The sequence below is a fragment of the Rhea pennata genome, chromosome 7 (genome assembly GCF_028389875.1).
Source record: "Rhea pennata isolate bPtePen1 chromosome 7, bPtePen1.pri, whole genome shotgun sequence".
NCBI classification, from domain to species: domain Eukaryota; kingdom Metazoa; phylum Chordata; class Aves; order Rheiformes; family Rheidae; genus Rhea; species Rhea pennata.
Window position 1 is genome coordinate 540,409 of NC_084669.1, and position 26,034 is coordinate 566,442.

At 54.8% G+C, this 26,034-nt stretch overlaps 1 protein-coding gene across 10 annotated transcripts in view; it reads right to left on the reverse strand.

Moving 5' to 3' along the window:
• PWWP2B (PWWP domain containing 2B) overlaps positions 1-26,034 on the reverse strand; it is a 60,615-nt gene that overhangs the window by 18,709 nt on the left and 15,872 nt on the right. For 3 of the 10 annotated variants that reach the window (XR_009958907.1, XR_009958903.1, XR_009958904.1), the window contains 4 exons: positions 25,615-25,785; positions 24,471-24,601; positions 24,038-24,373; positions 18,198-18,773 (listed from right to left, as the gene is read on the reverse strand). The exons of 1 other annotated variant lie outside the window; for it this stretch is intronic. The gene's annotated coding sequence lies outside the window, so the exon portion shown is untranslated. Of the gene's footprint in view, positions 1-13,532; positions 13,593-18,197; positions 18,803-21,508; positions 22,322-24,033; positions 24,374-24,470; positions 24,602-25,584; positions 25,786-26,034 lie in introns of those variants that run through there. 6 more of the 10 variants (XR_009958909.1, XM_062579673.1, XR_009958906.1 and 3 more) reach the window with 5 other exon arrangements.

Sequence of the window (26,034 nt, forward strand, 5' to 3'; positions counted from 1 at the left end):
GAGCGTGGCGGTGGCTGCGGCGCGGGCGCCCAGTGCCGCCTCTTCTCCTCCCGTACAATACACGCTGCTGTGCGGGGCGGGGCGCGGGGGGCCGCGTGCAGGGCACGGCGGTGCGCGGTGCGGTGCACGGGAGGTGCGTGGAGTGCGGGCGGTGCACGGGCAGTGCAGTGTGCGGGCGGTGTGCGGTGCGGTGTGCGGTGCGGTGCAGTGCGCAGGCGGCGCGGTGCAGGCGGTGCATGGCGTGCGGGCGGTGCGCGGGCAGGGCGGTGCGGTGCGTGGGCAGTGCGCGGGTGGTGCGGTGCATAGTGCAGAGAGGTGTGCAGTGCACGGGCGGTGCGGTGCGCAGTGCGGAGCAGTGTGTGGTGGGCGGTGCGGTGCCGTGCACGGGCGCGGGCGGTGCGGTGCCGTGCGCGGTGCGGTGCGCGGGCGGTGCGGTGCGCAGTGCGGAGCGGTGTGTGGTGGGCGGTGCGGTGCCGTGCGCGGGCGGTGCGGTGCAGTGCGCGGTGCGGTGCGCGGGCGGTGCGGTGCGCAGTGCGGAGCTGTGTGCAGTGCGGAGCGGTGTGCAGTGCGCGGGCAGTGCGGTGCGCTGCGGTGCGGTGCGCGGCGCGGTGCGGTGCGCGGCGCGGTGCGGTGCGCGGCGCGGTGCGGTGCGCTGCGCGGTGCGCGGAGCGGCAGCGCCCCCTGGCGGCGCGGGCGCGGCGGGACGGGACGGGTTCCCACGCCGGGGGCGGCGGCGGGGCGCCGCGGGGAAGCGGCCGCGCTGCGGCGCTCGGGTCTGTGCCGCACTCGGCCGCCTGGCGCGACGGCGATGGGCGTTTTCCGCCGGAGCGCCAGGCGCCCGGTGCCCGCGGGAACCCGCTGTTAGGGCCGCCCAGGGCTTTAGGCCGTCACCGTTTGGAAGCGCGTGTCCGGGTAGAAACGTTTTACGAAGTGTTGCTAATACTGGAAACAGCCTGCTCAGACACCCGCTTAGCGGGAGTTTTGCTTGCTGCCCGCCCTCACGAGCAGCTCGCGTGTGCTTCGAACGATGCTTTTGCTTTGACGCGTGACAGCTCCGTGCTCCAGAGCCTCTCCCGTCTCCACCAAGGCCTTTCCTAAAGAGCTCTGCTCTTAGGAGTGGAAAATTACACTTGGGAGTTTCAGGACCGAGCAGCAGAGGATGTGACCTTACGTAGCGTGCGGTGGAATGTGTTGCAATGTTACTGGAAATTTTGAAGAAAAAAAAAAGCTACAGCTGTGACTCAGCGAAGGGGATGCGCCGGGGCACCGACGCCGGCTCAGTTCCGGCGCGCAGCGCGGCGACCGCGGCCGCCTGGAGAAGGGGCCTCGCCGCCCACGGCCCCTCGCTGCCCTCCGGCGCCGAGACGGGGCCGCGGCGGCAGCTGCCCCCCGCCGAGCGCCGGGGACGAGGGAGGAACACCAACTCGCGCCGGACGAGGCCCGGCCGGACCCTGCCGGCGGTGCCGTGCGTGACTGTGCCGCGGAGGCAGCACGCGGCGCGCCAGGACGCGTCTCTCCGTCAGCGCTGCGCGGTTGCTTTGGGGGCTCTCGTCTCACGGCAGTCACGCTTGCAGCGTCTCTACCCACCCCGCGCGCTCCCGCGGCCGGAGACGACGGGTTTTGTTACCGCACGTCGATAAATCGCGGCGTGCTGCGCGTATAAAGGGCGCACAGCCCTCGCAGTGCCTCGGCCCCCGCAAACCGATCGGCTGGCGCCGGGAGCTTTGCTTTCCTGAAGGCCTGGGAGTTGCTTTGCCAATGGTTCTTTTTTCCCCCATTTTCCTTGCATCCCGGCATTGGCAGTGTTCAAACCCCAAGAGCAGGACGCCTGCAGCTCCATAGCTGGAGCCTGCTCCTGCTTCCGTGCGCCGTGCTACGCTATACCAACCATTTGCTCATTTTGCAATTCCCTTTGTATTTTTAGAAGCTTTTATTTTGTCCTTGGACAGAAAATCACCCTGTGGTAGAACGCGTACTACAATTTAAGCTGATACCTACAATTTTCAAGGCAGGCCATATAACCAGTCTCTGCTTCCGAGGCTGATGGTGATTGCTCATCTCCTCTGTTGTCCGTATGCTTAGATGTTACGGTTTAAGGATAAAAGAGTATTTTTAAATCCTGAAGATCTTTGAAGTAGCACAGTGAAAAGCAAGGTTTTGCAAGAGCGGTGATCGGATACCCTGCAGCCTGAGCAGCTTCCTCAAAAATAGATTTATTCACCATAAACTCCTAGCAGCAAAAAATACCAGGAAACAGATGGGAAAAAAAAAAAAGTATTTACATTAGCAAAACAACATTAAAAAGAGCCCAGATCCGTTCGTATCCCCACTTTGGCACTGCTCTGCGGCTCAGAAACAACGACCACCGTGCAGTAAAGCAGCAGTGCCGGCGAGCGGGGCGCTCCCCCCCCCCCCGCGGCGTGGGGCCGGCGGCCCCGGCAGCAGCGCCTTGGCCCCGCTCTCCCCCTGCTGACGCGACCGGGGCGGCCGGAGCGTCCTTGCTTCATCAGGGCAAAAATGAGATCCAGGAAAGAGCTGCGGTCAAACCTGGCTCCGTGTCGCATGCGCGTTTGAATTCCACGCAAAATACACCAGCAAAAGGAGCCAGCGCAGGTTGCACTGCAAGCGCGGAACAGCCGTTTGGGGAAAACGCTACCGGATTTTAAAGGTTTGGCTTCGCTCTGCAGTCTAATTGCTTAACCACAGCCCTGGCACAGAGCTTTTTGTCAATTAATGGCATGAACTACACCTGGAAATTAAAAGTGCTTCTTCGGCACTTAGGTTTTTGGGCCGCCTTACCTTCCTGGTGTATTTTTAGAGCAGGCGATGTTATTACTCAGAATCTCATAGAAAGGATTTATAGCAGTTCCTAATTAGCGCGTTAATGCACCAGGCTGCTGCAGAATTAATGCCGGCGTCGTCCGCCCGGCCCCGCCTCGCCGCGGCGCACGAGGGCGGCAGCAGGGCAGCGCCGGAGCCGCGCCGGCGTCCGCAGGGAGCCAAGGCTTCGCCTCGCGGCACCGGCGGCAGCAGCAGCGAGGGGGAGACGCCGGGCGGCAACAGGGTTAAAAACCGTCGATGTTAGCGGGGAGGTTAGCGGGGCGGGTTGGCGAGGGCAGGGCCAGGACGCCGAGCGGAGCCAGCTCGTCCTCGGCGCAGCGAGGAGGCACGGAGCCCCGCGAGGCAGCGCAGCGTCTCCAGGGACGGCTGCGCCTTCCCCGAGTCGATAAACGATACAAAACGTGGTGCTGCAGAGCACGGGAACGGGGCCATTTCGCACGGGAAAGCAAAGATGAAAATGCAGCGTGTTCAAATAGCTTGGTAAAATAGGATCTGCATCTCCTGATTTTAAATATCGGATGTTTCCAAACAGCTCGTACTTTTGCTTTAGAAAGCACAATTCTGCTCTGCCCCACATAGCAGCAATGCAGCTTTAGCTCTCTGGGCATTATTTTTGGCAGATCTGTCCTTTCTCTTGTGCAACGTTCATTGTCCGGCCTGACAGCTGTTCCCCTGTCTCTGCTGGCTCCTTTTTATCAGCAATCTCTTCTTGGATTTCTGTTTGATTTTGTTGTTTTTAAAATGTCATGGCTTATTTCTCCAATCCTGAGCTTGCACAAAAAGAGCAGCGACGTGACGAGAACGCGCGTACGGCGGGTTTGGCCCGCACATCCGCACCTGCGCAAACGGCCGCGGTAGCGTCCCTCCGCCTCGGACCCGGGGACGGCCACGCGCAAGAGCAGCTAGTCCTGCAAGCCCTGACGCTCCCCGGCGCGAAGGACGGGGGTCAGCGCTCTGGGGGGCTGCGGGGCGGCCGGCTGCGCCGCGAACCACCCGGGTGCCCCTGCAGGCTGTGGCTACAACCGCGTTTGTAAAGGCTCAGACTTGGACCCGCAAACCCAGGCCCGGGAGGCAGACTCCTCCTTGGTTTAGGTCATCGCAGCAGCTCAAGGCTCAGGGGAGCCGCCGAGGTACCGCGGTGCTCCTAGGACGGTGCCTTCTGGCGAGAGCGGAGCGGGTCGGCTGCGCCGCAGCCTGGACAGCCGCGGACTGGGAAACGGCGGCACAGGAGCACGAGCAGGACCCTCCCGGCGCTCCCGGCTGGGCTGAGCCTCCAGCGCCGGGCGGGCGGCGAAGAGCAGACAGCTCGGGCCGGCTCCTGCTGGAGCAGCACGGAGCAGAGAAGCCCCGCGTGAGCTGAAACTCAGCGCGGCCGCAGCACGCGCCACGCGCCACGCGCCACGCGCCACGCCAGGCCAGGCCAGCAGGAGCTCGCCGGCTCGTCCCTTCTGCCTTCCTACGCCTCCCGCCCCCGCCTCCTGCAGCGCTCCGGTCCGGGATGCAAGTGCGAATGCAGCCCCTGGCGCACGCCCACGCACGCCCACGCACGCCCACGCACGCCCACTCTCCCGTCTTCGCACAGCAGAGATACTCCTGACTCAGGCGTGTGCCTGAGCCCTGTTAATTGCGCCTACTGTTGCAAGTATTACTAATTATTATTTTAGCTAAAGCGAATACCGGTGCCACTCTTCTCCTCCCGGCAAAGTCAAGCCTCGGCCATTTCACATACAATCCCTGGCTGCCATTTGCATCGCTAATTTTAACGAGTTTGCTAATAGCCTCTCAGATAGGGTGATAGGCAGAGCTATTACAAAGTTCCTAAGGAAAAAAAAATCCTTCTTGCAGTTAGTTCAGCAATTCTGCAATTGAACACAGCTGGCCAGATTATGCACTGCAAATCAATCGAGCTGCAAATACACTCCTTTTTCTGCTTGTGAATCGTCTTGTAGACCAATCCTATAGGTATATATTCTTAACTCTTTGGGAAGAGCTTGCCTTTACTTACAGTACTCACTGCTTTTATTTGTAGTATCTGAGGGTTAGCGAACTGCTGAGGACCCAGACCTGGCGCTGGACCCCCTGAACAGGGCACGGACACTTGGATTTTGTACCTCTTCTCCCATCCGTCGTTCCGTTAGACTGCCTAGCTCAAAACCGCAGGCTTTGCTCGGCCGCTCAACCTCCGAGCCTGATCTAGTCCCTCCAGCCGCCTCGGCTGCTGCTGAACAGAGAAGCGCTTCGAAGAAACGCGTTCGATGCGTCCCGGCTCCGGGCTGCCCCTGGAAACGCCTCCGCTCCGGGAGCAGCTCCGACGCCGCGCGGGGAACGAGCCCGCTCCCGCGCCGGAGGCCCGGCAAGCAGCGCGGTAACAGCCCCGCGTTCGGCAGGCTCCGCGCCCGCTTGGCGGCTGCGTCTGCCCTCGGAGCATCGCCGTCGCTTTCTCCTCCGGCACGGAGCGACCAGCTTCTGGCGTCAGCTAGCACGGGACAGGGAACGAATTAAGCTGGACAGAGACGGGCATTTTCCAGGGGAAAGACTGTTATACGGACATGTGATTTCATCCAAAATCACGGTGAGAAGTTGCGTCATTGAACTCAAAAGCAGCTCAGTGAATGAGCCATTCTGAAATACCAAAGTGCAATACTACTCTGAACTCTTTCGTTCCAAAACACCATTTCAGAAGCAAAATTTAGTGAGAGCTGTACCCTCCGGCTGAAACAATTTCAGAGAAACATATCAACCAACTTCAATACTGAGTGTACAAGAGCTGAGCAAGAAACAGCAAAGCAACCTGCTTGCGCCCAGACGTGCCACTCTGCCTCCGAGGAGCAGCCACCTCCCAGCTCCCTTCCCTCAAGCCCTGTTTAAAAAACATAAATTACAAGGAAATATGGGTGGATGCTATCAAAGTAAACGCAATCTGAAATTCAAATGAACGTTCCCGACTGTGAATGATTGCATCGTTTCCAGGCAGTTCTCGCCGCAGAGTTAATTGGTACCGATGAGGAGCACCTGAGCCGGGAGGTCCAGCCGGGGCTCGGAGCAGCGACGCGCTTGTCCGCAAACCGCTGCCTTTCACGTGCAGACGGGTGGATTTGCCCGCCTTGGTGAAAAAAACGCGATTCGGGAATGAAGCAAGCCCTGGAGCAAAGAGGCTCCAGCCTGTTTCTGTCTTCCCGTGTTTCTGATTCCGGTTTATTTACGAGGGGGCAGGAAGCGCAGGCTGGGAGAGCCCCGCGTGCCCGGGGGGTTCGCCGGCACGGCTCGTAACCCTCCTTCCTCTGCGGTTTGCAGACTGCTTGAGGAAAAGCACAGCGAAGTGGTCAGCAGGGTTAGCAGAGCCCCGCGACGCCCCGCGGTGAGCGCTTCGCTGCCGCGCGCCCGAGGAGCCCTTCCCCGCCCGTTTACGACCGAAAAAATATATGTGCTTTTTTTAGCGCCTTAACTCTTCCCGGCGGCGCGACGCCCCTGCTCGGAAGGAGACGGCAGCCGCGGCCAGAAACCGTCGCGCGGCGTCCCGATACGGATGTGTACGTATGAACACATACACGTGTGTATGTATATATTCACTTTTTTAAAAATAATGCCTGCTGCTATTGTGTACTACTTTTCACTCGCTTGGGACTTTGCAAGTATTAGCTGGCCCCTGTGGAATAAGTAAATGCAGCTATTCCTCCTTTTCATAGATGGCAGAGGGATATATACACACACACATACATACATATATGTGTGTGTGTGTGTGTGTGTGTGTGTGTGTCAAAGTTGCCTGTCTCTCCATTCAGGTTTTGGAAGGTAGGTTTCAAGCCCTCATGCCGGAGTGCTAAACCTCCAGATTTGATGACTACATTTTACAGGCTTAAAATAAGAGGGCTGCCAAACAGGATGCTGGAAGTTTAGCCTAAAATCATGATGTTTAGGAAACATTCCCTGAGGAATGGTTCATGAACGTCACGGCTTCGGGACAGAGTTTTGGCCACGTCCTCCGCCCGAGTCCAGCAGACGACCACCATGCCCAGGCCCCGGCGTCGCTCCGGCCTCCAGGCTGCGGAGCGGCACGGCCGTGCCGCACGGATCACCGCCCAGGTGCCGGCGGGAAGCAGCACGCGTCCCTTGATCCGCCGTCGGGCTCCGTCCTGGGGAGCCCGCGGGAGACTCGTGGCTGCTCCTTGCAGCCTCCGGCCGCGCCGACGCGCGCGGGCAGGTCTCGTTCTGCAACGGGCGCGTCTGTCCTGGTACCGAGCTGGGCTCGGGGAAAGGGGGGTCCGGGTCTGCGTCGACGAGGGCGCTTCGGGGCGCCGTGCCGCGCTCCGGGCGCTCCCGAGCGGGTCGCTCCTCGCGGCCCTGCAGAAAGAGCCGCTCGTGCTCGCGCGCGCCGGGAGAGCCGACACGCTCACGGACGCCGTCCCGGCCCCCGCCCCCGGCTGCGAACGCCCTGCACGGCGTCACCCGCAGAGCGGCGGCCCCTGCGCCGGGAAGGGTCTCACCGACAGCTTGGATTTGGGAGGGCCTCCGCTCCGCGCTCCGGGTGCCGCCCTGAGCCTCCGCGGCAGCTCCGCTGCGGTCAAACTTGCTTTAGACGCGTCCCAGCCGGCCAGCTGCAGCTCGGCGGTGTTTGCTAGCAGCAGCCCTGGTAACTGCGCCCGCAGGGAAGCTGCACAGAGCAGAATGTATTTTAGTATTTCCTTCGCAGCAGATAAGGCCAGAAACAGAAACTTTCTGACAGCTCTGCGTCTCCTTTACCGCTGCCGGTCTGCCGGGCTGTGCGCAAAGCCGCCGAAGAGCCGCAGAGCGGAGCCGGGGCGTCCCGGCACTGCCCCCTCGCTCGCGCGCAGTGCCAGGCACGCGGCCCGCCACGGTCACCGACACGTTCGTAACGAAGGGCCTCACTGCGCGGTTGGGGTTGGGTTGGTTTTGCTTTTAAGAGGGATTTATATCCAGCCTTTCCTTTCCCTTTTAAGTACTACGTTTTGTCGCCAAAAAAGCACGTGAACAACAGGCAGCATAAAGCCAAATCAGTCCTCCTATAAGGAGAAGATAGACATCAGGGAGCACGCTGGGAGAGGTTTAAGGAATAGTTATGGAAAATACCTCACTGTTTTTTCATGTAACTCATACAGAATTAGATTCTACAAGTCAGACACAGTTTATGCAACAAAAATTTGTAAAATTTGTCCCCTTTTATGTCTTGCCCCCAAAGGGATAGGTGATGCTGCAGGCGCATCGTGTGTCCTTTGGTGTCCACGGCGCGGATTGCCTCTGACCGCAATTCCTAATTCGCATAAAAGCTTGTGGCAGAGGGCAACAATTCAGTTTATATATATTGCCTTAGATTTAGCAACCTGTAAAGTAACTCAAGAAACGTTTTCTTAGTTTTTCTAAGACTTGCTACATTCAAAAGCCTTCACTTGCCAACACCTCATGCGTTTCGGCCCATTCAGGTTCCTTTTTCCTTCCTTCTGCTCCTGGGATTTGCCAGCACACGTGGGGGCCCGCGGGGCTCCGGCGCTGGCCCGGCCGGACGCGCCGCCGGCGCTCAGCTCAGCTCAGCGGCTCGCGGCTTCCCGCAGGACCCGGCAGGAGCCCCTCGGCGCCGAGGCAGCACTTCTTAGTGCCGGGTGATGGGGCTTTTCTGTTCTTCCCTAAAAATTTTCACGGGACAGCAGCAACGCGCGGCGGGGGTCCTCGTCGGGGGGCCCCTCGGCCTCCCCGCGGGACCTGGGGCCGCGGCAGCGCGGAGCCCCGCGCGCAGGGCGGGCGGACAGACGGACAGACGGACGGCGCTGCCCCGGCAGGCTCCTGGCCGGAGGCTCTCCGTCCTCGGCCCCCGAAGCCGGCGCGCGCCTCGCGAGCGGGGCCAGCCCCCGCCGCAGAGCGGGGCCGACGCTGCGCTGCTCCTGCCCTGGAGGGTTGCTGGCGCGAGCTTCCTTCTGAGAGAGCAGAGCAGAGCCGTGCCGAAGAGGACTTCCGACCAGCAGAAGACAGAAAGGAAATCACTGATTTGGCGGACAGGATGTAGGCATACCAAAGGGAAACGTTTGCACGTTCTTTTTATAGCTACGAAAAACAACCAGAAGAGCGAGGTCCCTAAAAATCCATTTCTGCTGCAGTGAGCATTGCAAAGCTTTGGGATCCTCCCCCGCAGCTGCCTTGCGCTCCGGCCCGGCCCGTACCAGCGTCAGCAAGGCGAGATGGATGGGAACGTCTTTTTGTTGCTGAAAACATTTGATTCATGGAACGGAGCGGCAGGAAGGGCAGAAGCAAGAGCCACGGCGTTAGCCGGACCAGCGGCGCGCCCAGCGCCAGGGCGAAGAGCCGGGGCGGCGCCGGGCTCCCCTCCCACGCCGCTGCTTCTCGCTGCGTTACCCGTTCCTTCCCTCCGCGCCTCCTTCCTCACACCCCGCTACCCGAAAAACCCGGCAGCACCACCGTGGGCCCGCGGCTCAGACTTCCTCGGTTTCCCCTCACCTTCCTTCTCCAGGGCTCGCTTTCGCTGCCTCTGCGTTTCGGGTGTAACACGCTGTAATTTGCTGCGTAGCACTGGTAAATTTTCACGGCTGCACAGGGAATAGAACGGGCTAGAGAGAGAAGCAGAAAACTCGCTCTTCACCCAAACCACAGTATTCCCCCTTCTCCTCCGTGGCGAAGGGTCCCTGAGAGTTCAGCTCTCTCCCAGGCCGCCGGGCGCAGCAGCGAAGCACACCAGAAATAACAGGCGGTTTCTCCCCGTTGCGCGGCACGGCGGGGAGCCGGCCCCGAGCGGCAGCTCCTGGGCGTCCGCCCTCAGAAATGCTTTTAAATGACACCGTATTTCTCCAAAATCCTCCAGGCATATAAACCTATTCCACAAACAACAGGGAAAAGAACCCCACCAGCTCCAGTCGTCTCCATTCCTAAACCCCAATGATGGGGAAGAGGCGGGGGTGGCCCCGGCGCCCGGCTCCGCGGCCGCGCGGGACCTGCTGCCGGGGCCGTCCCCGCGGGCGCAGCGCCCCGGCCAGCCCTCTGTGTACGGGCTCCCAGCGCGCGGACCTTCCACCACCACTCCGAAAAATGCTAACTGTTATTATTACTCTATCACAGGAAACCCCTTTAATTTTAACCATTAAATTAAACAGACAAAGAAGCGCAATGCATTGGAAAACTTGCATGCATTTCCAGTGTGACTCTTCAAAAGACTTCTCAAAAAAATCCATTTGGAGATGCATTACACTCTCGTAGCTTCTTTTGATCTTTTAATTCAATTGATTTACCCTCGGAAATCAATAGCCCACAAAGGCAAAACAGCAGCGTGCCACAAACAGTTGGGTTTTCCATGCCTGGTGCAGAAAACGTGAACAGAAATAATCACCAAGACCAACGCCTAGGTGGAAAAACTCTGTTTTAACTCTGCAGCGAAAGCTGAGGTGTCAGGTCCGTTTAGGAACAAGGTCACCCCTGCTGCGGCTGACCTTCTTCAGCGCTAACACGGCGGTTCGGAAGACGCGAAAGGACTCGGGCACGGTCTCGCGGGCCTCGTGCAAACGAGCTGCGTTGGTTGCTGGGGTCGCGGCCGCGGCGAGGCCGGGCACCGGCGGCCGGGGCGGCGCGGCTGCACGGCGCGCTGCGGTGCTGCAAGCACGCGGGGCCGGAGGCGAGCACGCCGCGCCGCGCCGCGAGCACCCGCCCGCGGACCTCGCGCCTCCTACGGCTTCGGTACCGCGCCACCACCAGCGAAAATTAACCACGGGATTTACTGACGGCAGCAAGCGCTCCAACTTCTCCAGCTTCAGACTCTCCGCGTTGCTGAACGCTCTGGCTTTTACTGCTGGGAAGCCTTTCCTTCGACGTCCTTCAAACTGGGGTCCCCCAGCCCCGGGCACCCTCGGGGCCGGGCTCGTCAGCGCTGCCGGCGCCCGCGCCCGGGACACCCGGGGCTTGATTTCATGCTCCAAGAGAAACTGCAATTGCAAATCCACGCGTTATACCCCTGGAGTCGAGCTTATAAAAACAAGGTCTGCAGTTTCCCCTAAGCTTTCAGTGCTTTTACACGCCTCTGCAAACGCGCGGGGCTTAGACGTGGTTGCGGCTGCCGCTGCAAGCAGGAGCAGGGCGCTTGGCCATCGCGGGCTCCCGACGAGCTAAACGTAACGGCTCGGGGCGGAGAGGCCGGGCTGGGAGCCCCGCGCCGCGTTCAGCCGCCCTGCTCCCCGCGACGACCCCGCCGGCGGCGGAAGGCGCTTTCTGGGGCGAAGCGCGCGCAGGGGGGGCCCGAAGCGATGCCGGGACGCCGGGCTCGCCGCAGGCGCGAGCGCCCTCGGCAGCGGGGAGCTCGCCCGCGGGCCGAGGACCTGGGTCCACGCTGCTGCGGAGAGCCCGGGCGCACGCCGGGGGCCACGTGCCCCGCGCCAGGGATAGGCGCTCATCCTTACCCAGATCCCCGGCTTACCCCCTTACCGCGTGCGGATTAGCTGCAACGCCTGCAATTCGATTTCCTCAGCGGGTGGATTCGCCGCCTCCCCGGCCCGCGCACGGATCCTCTCCCGGGGGTCTGCAAGCTCAGAGCGTTTCCCGGCTCCCTCCCGCCAGCAGCAAAGCGTCAAGCAGCGTTAAGCGACATCATTCCCTCTGCTCTTCAGGGCAGTTCGCGCCCGTCGGCCCCTCGCTGCCAGCGCTGGAGCATCCTCCCCGAGATGCTCCCCCGTGCGCCGCGCCCGGCGGCGGCGTGCCCATCGCTGCGGCGTCGCGGCACCCGGCCCGGCCTCCACCGAAGGAGAACGACGAGAACGATAATCAAACAGCGAGAGGCGCAAACACTGCGGGCCGGTGCTGGTCCTGCCGGCCCGGGGCACGCGCGAGGGTGCCGCAGCCAGCGCGGGGCGCGCGGCCTTCGCCCGCTTGGCTGCGTTTTGCGGGATCGCTGTGCAAACACACCGTGCTTTTGCAAGCGGAGGGCTCGTTTCTTTCAAAAACGCAAACGAATCTCTGTGCTCTCGCCGCTTCCCCCTCTTCCCCTGCAACCAGACGCCGCGGGGAGCTCGCTGGCAGGGCTGCGGGTGCCTGCGCCGCTCTGCAGCTGGCACGCCGGCGCTGCAGGCGCCCGCGCCAGCCCTGTCTGCAGCTCTCTGTTTACTGTAATTGCAAATAACGGCGATAAAGTTATCACTGTTACTTGCAATTAAGTTAGCAAGACCTAATAAATGCAATTAAAAAGCCAAAACAAAATGTCTCGAATCCCAAATTCCTGGTAGATAAACAATTCATTTCACTCCATTAAATAGAAGATATGAATTACTGGAATCACAACCTCCCTGTTCTGCCCTGGCTTTTAAGCACTGCTGTAAAAAACGTTTATTGACTTAAACGGCACGTTCTTTTTCTGCAGCAGTGCATTAGCAATCGCTCAGGCAGAGCTGCATTTTAAGCCACTTGAGCGAGACGAGCGGTCAGGTACAGCCGCAGACATTAATGCAGTTTCTGCAGTTCTGTGGAGTTGTGGCCTCGCGAGGAGGAGCGATTTGTTACCTGGGCGTGCGCTGGGACCCCCTCGCCGCCTGGGCCGTGCTCTCTGCAGGCGCGCAAGCAGCACGGCCCCGCGGAAGCGGCTCCGATTCCCCGCTAGCAGGAGCCACCAGCTCCTCCGCCTAGGGTGTTTTAAGCTCTCCTCGGAGAGCTCTCCCCGCGCGCCTTCCCCGCTGGGCTCGGGGACCGGGCCCGGGGCGGCCAGGCGGGCGGCTCCTCGCCGGCGACGAGGCTGCGAGCTCGAGCGTCACCTCCCGCCCAGCGACCGCGGGGCAGCCGGCCGGGCCGGGCCGGGCCCCGCCGCGTCGCTTCTCCCGCCACGCAGCTCAAAGCAATTAAGTTTCTCAGGTCTCCTACGGCTTGCCGCGTTGGCTGGTCTCTAAAACGTTTGGTGCAAGTCAGCACCTCGGCGTGTGCTGCGGGAGCACCAAACCCGCCGGCGCTGCATGGCAAACCCGCTGGTGCACGCAGCGCCGAGCACCAAACCCGCCGGCGCTGCATGCCAAACCTGCTGGTGCACGCAGCGCCAAGCACCAAACCCGCCGGCGCCGCGTGCCAAACCCGCTCATGCGTGCCAAATGCACCGGCGCGCGCAGCACCGCGTGCCAAACCCGCTGGTGCGCGCGGCGCCGGGCACCAAACCCGCCGGCACCGCGTGCCAAACCCGCTCGTGCACGCAGCGCCGAGCACCAAACCCGCCGGCACCGAGCGCCAAACCCGCCCGCGCTCCAACGCCCCGCGCTGCCGGCCGCGGCCGCGGCGCCTTCCCCGGCCTCCCGAGGAGGCGGCTGGAGCGGAGGCGGGGAAGAGGAGCCCCGGGTCTGACGCCCTGGCCGCCGGTTCGCTCCGTAAGTCACTCGGCTTCGTCATAAAGCGAAAAGGGGGAGAAGAGAAGCTGCAGATGAACCACCCGGCCTGGCCGCCAGGCTCGGGGAAAGGAGGGGACGCGCTTCTCTGGGAGGAGGAGAGAGGAGCTGGCTGCGAAGAGCACAGCGAGGAGACGGCGGGAGCAGGCTGGGCGCCGCGGCGCGAGCTGCTCTCGCCGAGCGGCGGCACGCCGCCCAGAACGCCAGCACCGCCTTGAGCTGCGCGTTAGCGCGCGAACGCCCCGACCCCTCCGAGGCACCACCGGATACCTGCCCCACGCGGTCGGGCTCGGCGCGCTTGCACGCTTGCCGGCTCAGGCTGCTCAGCGGCATTCCTCGGGGCTCCAGGATCTCGCCCTCGAACAGAGCGGCACCAGAGAGGCAGCTCTTCCAGTAAGAATATAGGATGTGAATGTTAGGACGCGTTTTGTAGACAGGAAAGAAAACAACTGGTCAAGAATGCGTTTCTTATTTTGTTCCCGCTGCATGACCTCACTCCTCTTTATTTACAGTTTCTCCAAACCATTATGCACCTTCAGTTACCATAAGCCAACAAACCTTCCTGTTTCCAGTAAAGCCGGCTTCTTAACGTTTCAGCCTTTATTTTGCTCAGATGAAGCATTGCTTTCCTTTCCCGTTGGGCCCTCCTCGATTAATTAGCCTTTTTTTTTTTTCATAACATTGAATAGAAGGTGACAGGGCCGATAAGGTTTATCTGGATTAGAGAAGATGGATATGCTAATATATCAGCTCCTAATCATTTTGCTTGACTCCTGGTGAGTGCGTGCCCCACAGATGCAAAATACTGTTGGGAAGGATTATGGCACCCATAAATTCCCAGAGGATGCAAGTCCTGAACTGCAGGTCCAAATTTTGCAGCGAGAGACGGCATGCTCGGGCAGCATTGCAAAACAAGAGCCAGGTTTAGTGACTTTTAGCAAAGGAAAAAATACAGCAAAACTCTGCACAAGAAAATGCTTTTGCAAGCACAACGCTTTTCCGAGTTTCCCAAAGAGGTCTCAGTGGTTCATAAAAAAGGAAATGCTAATGATACGGCGCAGAACAGCAGACCAGCACATACGATAAAAATAAACTGAAACAGGCTTCCATGCCCACTGTGCAAGCAACTGATCCTAACCGGCCGATCGTAACTAATCCCCCGTATCTCTCAGGGGAGGAGGAAACAATCATTAATTACGCTGACGATGCCTGCGATGGGGAGAGCGGTCCAACCTTGAAACAGGGGCGAATCCAAGGTAGGGACGGGGCCGCCCCCGGCGAGGGCGGCACAACCCCGCGAGAGGTCCTGGCAGGAGGGAGGGCCGCGGCGCCGTGCCCGCTGCGAGGGGGCACAGGGAGGCCCCGCTCCCGCTGCTTGAAATCAGTGCAACTCCCACACCAAGAAGCGAAACCGCCGGGGCCAGACGGCGTTTATTAGCAGCTGACGACGTCTGGCCGTGGGAACCTGCTCGCGCGACATGTAGGACAGCGCCGTCTTTTTACAGAATCCCTCGCATTAACCTAGTAAGCCACCACGAGGGATCAAGGAGGAGACACGGAAGAACAAAAATAATAAATCGCCTCTTTTTGATGCAGAAAAAGGCTAGCGAGGGAAGTGCGGTGCTTAATCACGGCAGGTCTAACATTGGTTAATTAATTGCAATGATTCATCAAGCAAACCTCTGCTGCTGCTGGAAAATTCAGGTCTTTCGTAGCTACCAGCTTCAACTGTGGAAAGCATGAACAAGTACCGTTTGGAGAAAGGACGATAATACAAGAATTATTATTGAAAACTGTTTGATAACGATATTTGTGCCTCTGGTGCCCTCCCAGCTCTACTGGTGGCGTCGCCAGGCACTCGCGGTGCAGAAACGGGCATGTTTCAGATCTTCCCCTACCCAACACTGGGTCCAAAAAGAGCGCTGGAATTTCAAAGTCAGATTATGAGAAATCCGCCAGGCTTGGGGAGGGCCGGCAGCTTCGCGGGCCGTGGCGGAGGGCAGCGGGCCACCCCCGCGGGCCTCGGCGGAGCGGGACCGCAGGCGCTCCCAGCCCGACGGCCCCGCGCCGGGCGCGGAGCGGCGGGAACGGCGCGGCCCCCAGGGCCGTCCGAGAAACCTGGCGGCTTAGAAGGGATGGGAGGAAACGGGTTCGGTAACATCCTAGTTTTTGAACCGAGATAACCAAGCTCACTCTCCAATTCGATGAAATAACGTTTCTCCTTCCGAAACCGCGCGACTCCCACCACGCACAGCAAACTGCAAAAGCCGCACCGCTTTCTAAAAGAACTTGCAAGTTTTAGAAGTGTCTGGATGGGAACCCTAAATACCGAACGAAACGGGAAATCTCCCAAAACACAAACACTGGTTAGTGATGTTCCAGGGCTAGCACAGAACCAATCTACGGGGAACACCAAGAAGAGCTCTCTGCTCCTGTTACTATTCCTGAAGAATTCCCATTTAGCTCTTAACCCAGTGGAGCGTTTATCTGGACGGAATGAAGGAGTACAGGAAGCTATTCAAAACCTCTTATTATTAAAAAATTTAGGAACTTTACAGTAACTTTTTTTCATGCAGATAAGAAACGAAGCATCAGTCTGCTCTTGGTTTATGCCTTCACATTTGCCAAGATTTTCTTTCCATTTATCTGCCCGACGGCTCAGGCAGAAAGGCGATTTACTACCCGATGGTTCCGTTAAGCCTCGCCCAAACCCGCCAGCAGCGCTTCCCGGCGAGGCGAGGCGAGGCGAGGCGAGCCCAGCCCTCCAGCTCCCGCGCGGCCGAGGAGCGCGGGCCGGCAGCCCGCGGGGCCGGGCGCCGCCGGCCCGCCCCGCGCCTCTCGCCGGGGCCGCTGCTTGCCGCCTCCAGGGCCGGCGCTGCGGGCGCGGGCACCGGCAGCCCTCCGCCGCCTCGGTTAGCCCGGAGGCCGCGTCTGCCGGCAGCGGCGGGACGCAGCAAGCTGTGCGGGAAGGCCGGAGGGGCTGCTCGCGCGCAGGACCCGCCAGCGCCCCGCGAGCACTGAAGAACGCGGCTCCTGCTACGATTTCGCGGGACTGGCAACGTGCCAAGGCCTCATCGGGAACAGGCGAGTTTCTGCCGAACGGTCTGAACCCCTTGGGAGAGCAGGTCTGCGCGCCCCGGAGGTCCCACTGCAGAGTCCGAAGTCTGCGGGCTCCCCCCGCGCTACGGCGCGCGCCGGGCTCCGCGGCGGCAGCGAGCGGACGCCGCGCTCGCTCTTACCTTCGCGCCCGTTCCACCTGCGGCACGTCGCGAGCCCAGAGGGGCAGCGGCACTACGGATGAAGCATCGTCACTCCCCCTCGCATCCAGCAGGGACCAGCCGCCTGGTCTGACGGCTGGTTTTTCGCCTATTCCTGGGACTTCAGGGACGTAACCTTCTCGTGACGGCAGCAACTACTCACCTGTTTTCTTGACAGCTCTCTCAGCGACAGAGCAGCCTTTTTCACGTCCAGGCAGACGCAGCCCTTCGCACTCCACTAGCAATGGGAACAGAGTGCTTGACCCGAGGACGTGGGGCAGGCGTGTTTTTTTATATTTTTTTTTATTAAATGAACAGAAGGCTACTTTTAACTCCGTTCAGTTAACTGCAGTGATACTACAGCCAAAAGGCTTTGCAATACGTTTTGGCTGGTTATTTCCTATGATAAAGGACTGTGCAAGCAAAAAGTAGAACTATCTCATACAGCCATCAGCTGGCCTTAAGTCTAGCTCAGGAAGATACTAGAAAAAATCCCGTATAAAGAAACTCCTGCACACAGACAGACAGGAGCTGAGAAAGGTAAAATTGTTTTACCCGTGAGTGGGAGTAGCTCACTGCACAAGAATATCTTTGCCAGCTAAGCAGCCCGCTTTAGAGATGGGAAAATTAGATGCCCAGGTAAACTGCTTTATAAAGGCTTTATACAAAGTGCAGGAACACATTCCTCTCATTATATACAGCTGTCCTTTTCACATCTATTTTTGGAAAATAGGAAATTCATTTATTTGCAGAGGTAGCCAAAATTGGTCTCGGGAGACAGATGTCCTATTTCAGCACAGAATCTCAGTTTGCATATTTTATACCAGTCCTCCAACTGTTTTAAGGGAAACATCTTTGACTGGTTGTATGCTTTTATGGAGACTGAACAGAATTTCTTTTCATGCTGGACTCTTTTGTTGAACTTTGTTGTTGTTACATAGAAAAGGGAAGCTCTGACCTCTTCTGCTAACATTCAAAAGACCACGTTATGAACCAGCAGGAACCAGGAAAACATGAGCGTCTATGCTTGCCTATCCACTACTTCCACTCTGGCAGTATTTCATTACACTGTCTGCTAGAACAGATTTAAGAACAAACAGGAAACAGAATCTGTGTAATGATCTTTAGCTTGAAGCTATTTTTTGGCACGTGCAGAAAACATTTTACCTAACAGGAACAACTCTGAGCTCTTCTCTCAAGCCTCAGAAGCAGTAGATTACCACAAATAAGTATCACTAAATTGAGGGATGCCGAGGGAAACCTAGACTAATGCAAATCTGAAAAATTTAAGTCATGCAGTTCCACAAGCTTGTTGATAATCCACTTTAGCTTATAAAACACTTTTACTCTAAATTTGAAGCAAAAGTTGTAGCTTTTTTTGTTGTTGTTGTTGTTTTTAAAAAAGATCGTTAGTCATTTCTGGCAATGTGTAAAATGAGGGCCCTTGCTATCCAACCGCCTGCCTTCAAGAGGCCTTACAATACACTCATGGAATAGAAGGTGTGAACAGCAAAGTTAGTTGAAAATGTTAATTCATTCTTCAGTTGGCCCTATTAGGCTAATAACCCATCTCTACGCATCTCCATGCATAATGCGTGATCGAGTCAAGGCTGCACTGCCCACTATTGCAGGTGACTTAAGAAAGCACTTATTTAGGACACAAAACAATCTAAGTTACTGGTTGACTGCTTGTTCGCACACTTGAAAATGTTGATTCTCTCAGCTCTGAAGTAAATGATATTAAAAAGCTTTAATATATGCAATGATAGCCACATTGTTATGTGTTGCACATTTTCCAAGTTTTAATAGACACAAAGTGAGTCCATTGTACTTAAGACACTACAATGACTTCATTCTATTGCATGTCCTGCTCCAATTACATTTCTCAGAGTACAGTATTGAGTAAAAGTTTGGTAGCTTTAAAATTAACAGGTGTGTGAAATCTGTAAGTAAAATAAGCAGCAGCAATAATTTGGGGGATTTTATCAATAGCTAACTTTTAAGTAATAAATACATTCCAAGTTGTGGTATTTGCTGTTCTCCTAGTTCATTGCTGTATGACTTCTCAAATTCTCATCCTAGATTAAAATATCCTTAAGACTTTCCTGCCAGCCTCACACCAGAAGAGCCTCCTAACTCCACGTCCAGGTGCCTGTCACCTTTCACAGATGATAAGCAGTGCAATCTGACAAGGAAACTCGTCCTCCTGTCATGTGCATGGCAACCTCCAGGTTCTCCTGAGGAGCATGTCAGGATGTTTACAGACTTCGTGACACTCTAGGAGAACAGCTGTGCTCTTATCTTCTGTTACCTTGAAGAAAGTGAAAGAAGGAGAGGTTACTGCACGCAGCACAGAACCGACCAATATTAGCTGTGAGGCACACACTCCTTGGTTTCATCTAAATATAGTCTGGAATTCTCCTGCTTTAAACTTGCATAGCAGACCAAAAACAGCAGCAGCTACAGTTTTGGAAGAAACTTATCAAGTTAACAGATCTAAAGAAAGAGCTGGAGTTTTCTCCAAGACAGGCACAACAAAATCATTGGTAATAATAAGAAATTGTCAGTCTCTAGCTTGCAGACTTTTAAGCCTCTTTTCAGTGTGGGGTGTTGTAGGTAATCTACCACAAGACCCTAAAGAGACTGCCACATGAAGAAGATCTGTTCAGTTCTGCCTCTGCTTTTCAAACAGAATCTGTAAAACAGGATTTGTTTCCCTCTTGAGATCAAGCCTTACAGAAGTTTTTTAGTAACCTGCAACTGGCTCAAGGTATCACGTACTGCTGCAGTACCCAAATCATGTCTTAAGTGAAGAGGTATAGCAGCCAAGCCACCTTTGCACTTTTGACTCCAGTGGCAAGAGCCACCTTCCCCTCCGACAACCCCGCTCAGCACAGGCGCTCTCATCTTCACCCCACAACTCCTCCTCATCCCTAGCCCCACAGGGAAACCCACTGCCACAGCAGAGCTCCTGGTCTCCGTGAGGCCCCAGTGTCTCTCTCACTTGTGGCCTGCAAGGGCCCCACAAGGACACCATGATGCTCCCCTCGCAAGCCAGTCTTGCTACGATCACAGTAACCAAACGCACCAGACCACTTCTGATGCATCTTTAGGTAATCAGACAAGGGTGCAAGATATTCTTCTGAATTCAGAAATTAAAACGCAAAACAATATCCTCCAAATTAAAACTACCAAAAGGTAATAAAGTTACCCACGCTTGATCTCTTACATTCTTCTCATTTGACTGAATTTCTCACGAAATACCACACACTAAAACTAAGCGTAGAGAACAGGCTTGAAAAGGAAGTCCTACTGGAGAGAGGTGTGCCTGTTAAAACAAAAACTTTAGATAGATAGAAGTCCTTATCTGTACCACTTAGTTTTTTTCTTCTTTTCTACCCCTGCATGCAAGATGTATTTGCTTTGGCCCTGTACGTCAAGTTAAGAGAGAGTGGAATCCTGAAAAGAGAGTGGAAAAAAGGGAACATCCACTTGTCTTCAAGATCAAGCAAAGGAGCCAGAAAAGATGACAGACAAGACAACTCAATGATACACAAATGAATGAAAAACAGGCAAGGAGACCTATATTAACACTCTTCATGCTTGAAAAGCATCACTGCCCTACATTTCAAACACAGTTCTGTTAGGATCACATCAAAAGCACGACTGGTCCTAACACACGTCCATGCCCAATCATTTAAATTGGCTGAGCCTGAAACACAGGCTCAAATCTGTGTTCCTGACAGACAAACAGGATTAATGCTATGAAGCAAAAGATCAAAGACCTTTAAAAACCCCTTACAGTTGAGGCTTGTGACCAAACATGATTAAACTAAGAATGCTAGCACCAAAAGCAGAAAGATGATCACATTTCCAATGCTGCTGAAAATGTACCAACATCCCTTGTAAGCACACAGAATCTAAAAGTTACTCCGATTTGCTCAGTCTCACTGTCCAGAATGATCTTCTGTCTTGCCCATACATTTCTCTTTAAGATTTCAAAAAACAGATTTAACCCACTAGCTATATTCCCGAAATATAGCCCCGAAAGCTATATTCCACAGGAGAACTGCAATCAGATTTCATAAACTCTAGCAATAATTAGCAGAATTATCCTGCTCCTAAGTAACTGAGATGCGTCATGACAAGGCCTATTACCCAAAGTCAGAGTATAAATTGATACTTAACCTTGCAGATTAATCTACTCATTTGCCTTCTGATGAAGAGTGAGATTTTCAAGAGCACACAACTAACTCACTTGCACGCTTTATTTTCCATCTAACAAAACCTTACTGTGGGGTTTACGATTTGGTAATGGTTCTTGCAAAAGTCTGCCCCTTTAGAGAGATTATAGTTTGAGAATATTTGGGCTAAACAGAAAAACTGTATTTCATTGTTCCAGAGGTAATACCAAGTTCAGTTCAGTGCCCAAGTTCAGGGCAGTTTTATTCTTTGTGATTTTTATATTAGTAGTACTTGGGGAAAAGAATTATCATAGCAGAAGCACAATGCCAAATAATCTCTCCAATGAAGTATTCCACTTAAAGTGAATATACTCCTTCCTTTGCAAGGACATAGAGCAGGCCGATTTCTAGATCCTAACTGAAACTGCTTTGAGGCAAAGATCAGAGACTCTCAAAGAGCAAAACGCTGGTATGATTGGTGAAACTGCAAACCTCTTAAAACAGTTGATGCTCACAATTCTGGTGCTATTACTGACTGACAGGCATTTGTCCTCAGTCTAGAAACACACTGAATGTGAAATTCTTGAGCTGTAAGTGAGCAGAGGCCTCCTCTTAGAAGAGCTCAGGTATCTATTTTAAGTAACCCACTAAGCAGACCCAGGAGTTTTCAACAAGCATTCAATATGTGCAGCACAGGGACAGTTGTTCATACCCACTCAGTTGGCCTCTGAGAAGCTTCAGAGTTGCAGCTCTATTAAAAAAAAAACAAGCCTAAAGATGGAGCAGCAGCTTAAAAGCTATATTCTGGACATTACTGCAGCCCTGATACACGTATGAGTAATGAATACATAATGGATTGAGTAATTCAGGACAATGGCACGATCTAGCAGCCTCTATGCTAAACTGTACATCAAAAGCAGAGCCAAGAAAGTTCTCCTGAAGGCAGGAGCTTATTCATAATAAAAAAAAAATGCTGTTTTGGATTAAATAAAACCATTCACAAATTCAGACTTAACAGCCGCAGCACAGTGCAAAAAAGGCCGAGCTATCTTTTGAGGTGACTGCATCCTGCCTGGATTTGCACAGGGGGATCCTCCTCACAGCATCCCTGCAGACCCACCCAGGGTCCTTCACATCCTTCACATTTCAAATCAGGCACATGCAGCACATCACCGGCACCTCCTCCAGGGCACAGCCAGTGCCCCGAGCCCCTTTGCTTTTCTGAAAGTACCCAGGTGCAAGGGGTCAGGTGTAACATCAAATGAGGCCCTGAATTTGCCAGGGTTTGCAGAGAATGAAGCACACAACAACTGTGCTCACAGGTACTAACTGCTGCCCTACCACCAGGAATATACATTACCAGATTAACTGAAGGTGAAGACCAAGAAACAAGCACATGTGTCTGAGGGAAAGAAGGAAAAAGTCACCACCACCACATAGTTACTGTGCTTCTCAGACAAACACACAGCTTTCTTCCAACGGGGTTATTTCTAGCCTTTTCAGGATTCAAAGGTCATGCAGAAGTTAAAAGCCACCTCCAAAGACCAGGTATTCAGAAGACCAAAATACTATCCCGGTCCCAAAATGGTGCAATTCTTGAGCTCTAAGATCCAGTGCAGGAACAGTAGCAGGAAGCTCTACCGCAAAGCTGTCTACCGCCACCTTCTAAAAATCACTACCTGGAGAATAGAAATAGGTTATTTTTTCTCACTCGAAAAAATCAAGTGGTGGAAGATGTTGACTAAGTCCTCAACTTGAAGATGTTTTGAAATAATACAGGTTGCAGATTTTCATGGAACTACTGGGCCACCTTAGCAGGATTAAAACCTAAGATTTTGTTGTGCTGGTCATTTTTGTCTAGCTTATTCCTACTTCGTGCATCAACTTGCTCCTGCACTGAAGAGCCCAGAAAAAAAAGGGGAAAAAAACATACCTGGACAGGCACTGTATTCTGCTACAAGTTGGTGCTCAGTACCATTTTGCTGCTTCAGACAATTTACTTCCTGTTTTAGTGGGTACCTGATACTGAACCGACTCTTAAAAGCCAAAAGGAAATAAGTATTGCAGTAGTTAGGATAAATGTTCTTACTGCTTCTTTCAGACAATTTACTTCCTGTTTTAGTGGGTACCTGATACTGAACCGACTCTTAAAAGCCAAAAGGAAATAAGTATTGCAGTAGTTAGGATAAATGTTCTTACTGCTTCTTAATTTTGCTTTTGAAGTGACATGATTTTGTAGCACCTAGAGGGACTCGATTTTCACGGGGTAGGTGGCTTGGTACTCATCAGGACTCTCAATCTCTTTAGAGGGTTTCTCTGGAAAACGCCGGAGCGAGGGCACCCAAGAGTTGCAGGTCCAAAATGCTCTCCCTTCACACCCTTGCAAGTGGCACCAGCTCCAGGAAGATCGGTTACCTTACGCTAACCAGAAGTTTAAGAAACGAAGGCAACAGTAAGCCTGCTCATTTTCTCCACGAGTAGCTTATTCTGGAGGAAATTTTTCTAATCATAATGCTGGTAATTAACAGCAAACTGTAATTTAGCCCCACCAAATCATTCTGCCTTCAGACACCCCCCATTCTGGAAGAGGCAGCCAAGCAGCCTAGCAGATAGCTCCAGGAACAGAACGGTCCTATCTTCTGGCAGCGGAGAGAAGGAGCGGGTGTGCAAGGACTAGAGAATCTGTCCCACCTGGAAACCAGAGGACTTCTGACAGAGCCCACCAGCTCCCTTGAGATCTTAGTATCAAGGATGGCACCCGCTAAAAAACCTGAGGAGCTGGTGGGAAAGGGAGAACAGCCCCATTGCTTGCAGGGCTTGGAGGATGCCCTTGCCTTTCAAGCCTCTTTTCTTGAGCAAGGATTACTGAATCACACCAGCCTGGAGCCAGGCACCCGCTGCAGCTCAGTCCTCATGTGGGCCGGATACAGGGTATTAGAACCATCACCCAGTCCCAAAACATCAATATTCAGCTTACTCAAACAGGCTGCCAGGTATGTTTTCCAGTACTAAATTACATTATTGTAAGCATCTCTATGGAAAATTGGTATCATGTTTGAGGATTTTCTGCTTTTAGAAAGGGTTCCTTTCCGACTGAAGAAAAAGTGCAAGATACTGGTTTGAATAACAACAGAGCATGTCATCATTCACAACGCAAATTAAGTTAGTAATTTTGCTACAATCCATTTCTTCAGCCGCAGAGGACATGCAGGAAGTATGCCTTGTAAAGAAAACAGGTTTGTCTGATCCTACAACAGCAAGAACTGAATGCAGATTGAACAGGACGCGGTACGTTACTTAAAAGCATTAATTCCTTCAGAAATTGGTGAACTTGAGGAGAAACAAAAGCCTCCATTAAGGAACACGCTGCCTTCCGGAAAGGCACACCTACCCAGCGACCGAACAGACGACCACACAGCGAACGCGAGGCGGCCGACGCGGGACGCTGCAGGGAGTTTCTGGCGCGTTGGCCGAGGCGACGCGAGCCACGTTCACGGCGACGCCGGCCCGAGGGGCCGGCCGCGGGCGGACCCGCGGCCCGAGCTGCCTCTCCACGGAGCGGAGCGCCAAGGGCTTCCTGCCGCCCCCGCCCCCTCGAGCCGGACGGGCTCCGCCGGCAGCGGCAGGACCCCACGCTCCTGCTGCTCCGGAGCGGAGGGGACGCCCTTCCTGTTGATCCCTGTGTCAGCCACGGGTGCTTTTACACACACATCAAAACATGAGGAGGCTGGAAAACAACAGTTTGCAAGTTTTTCAATATTTAAGATTATTCACATCAACGTTCAGGTTCAAAGCCTTAGACGGCACTTTTGTCAGCAGCTTACCTTCCATGCCTGAGCATTAACATGGAAAATATTGTGTCATCCCATCACATCATCTAGCCTAACGTGCCAAGCAGCTTTATGTGGTATTAACAATGCTCTGTTATTGCCTAAAATCCTTGGTCATTCCTCTCCTGCAGAGAAAAGTATTTGTTACTCTCACAGAACTATCCCCAAGTTCCCCCAAATCCTCTATTCCTTCTTGGCACAAAGCAGTGTCTTTAATACACAACCTGAGGGTGTTTAACACTCTGCAAACATCTGTGTAACTGCCACAGAAGCAGAGCGAAGCCCGAGCCTTCTTGGAGGGCACCGAGCGGCACCAGGCCTCCTCCTGGAAGAGCTTCACCCCTTCTGCCCACCAGCGCACCCCTCTGCAAAGCGCACCTCGGCGGGCCCCCTCGCCAAGACCCACCTTGCCAAACTGGCTGCGCTCACTATGACAAAGAGCAATCTAAGTGAAGTCTCAAGCACCTCCATTCGAGTTCACAATCCAAACAATTAAAGGTAGTTCAGGAAAAGCTGCAGAAATTCCTTTCTTACATCTCTCAGGAAGTTACCCTTGGTGCAAGCGTTGTCGGCTGCAGCCGAAGCAGCAATTTGCAGATGCTTTGCTCAGACCCGGCCCCTCTCCTCACCCCCCGGCCCCCGAAGTGCCGCAGCGACCCTGCTCCCAGCTCACACCCGAGGGGCAACGTGGACGGGCCGTCCCGGGGGCCCCGGCTCCCTAGGGACACTGCAGGGAGACTCCCCTCTCTGCAGGGCTCCTCAGTCTCACAGCTGGCAAACCCTGCCGGCAGAAGGAGCAGCCTGCCAAAGCGCCAGCCAGGGCTCTGGGACCCGCAGGCCAGGGAAAAGCAGCTTGCTGTTCTTCCGAGGAGAGTTGTGAAGCCCTTCAGTTTACACAAATCTCCTTCAGCAGCTGAAGTTACAGCTCACGTAAGCAGATAGCGTTCTCAGGCAACTGCGCAGCTCGCGTGCGGTTAGAAATAGCACAATGTACGCCCTACTGGCATTTCCAAAAACATTCATTTTGGAGCAGTGCAGGGAAAGAGGGGCAACAGATGGCACAAAGAGGGAGAAGCGACAGGGACCTAGATGCCTCCAAACTCAGTACCATTTGGAAACAGGAAAATCAGCAGCATACCAAACAGACATGTAGCTCCAGACACCCAGTGCCAGGGCGCACAGGTTTGCCTTTAGACTTGCTCTCCTGCTTTGCATTTGGTATGCACAGATGCTGACTCCAAGCTGCTTGCAGGAGGACTTTGCAAAACAGTAATTAAGTCTGATGCTTGGTGTTGGTTGACTGAATGAGCTAGAGATCAGGCCAAGAAAGAAAATAATAATAATAATAAATCTTTGAAGCATTCATCATTTGGGTTGAAATATTTCATGCGATCAGGCAGGTGTTTTTAAAATGTTAGCTATCACATCAGTCACCACCACAACTTTATATCAGCACAAAGTTATATAACCTTTCAGTGCCTCTAGCAGAGCAAAAGAGAAGAGGTAAAGGAAAAAAAAAAGAAGTGATTTATGTAGCTTCATAAACTGTTGGCAAGCA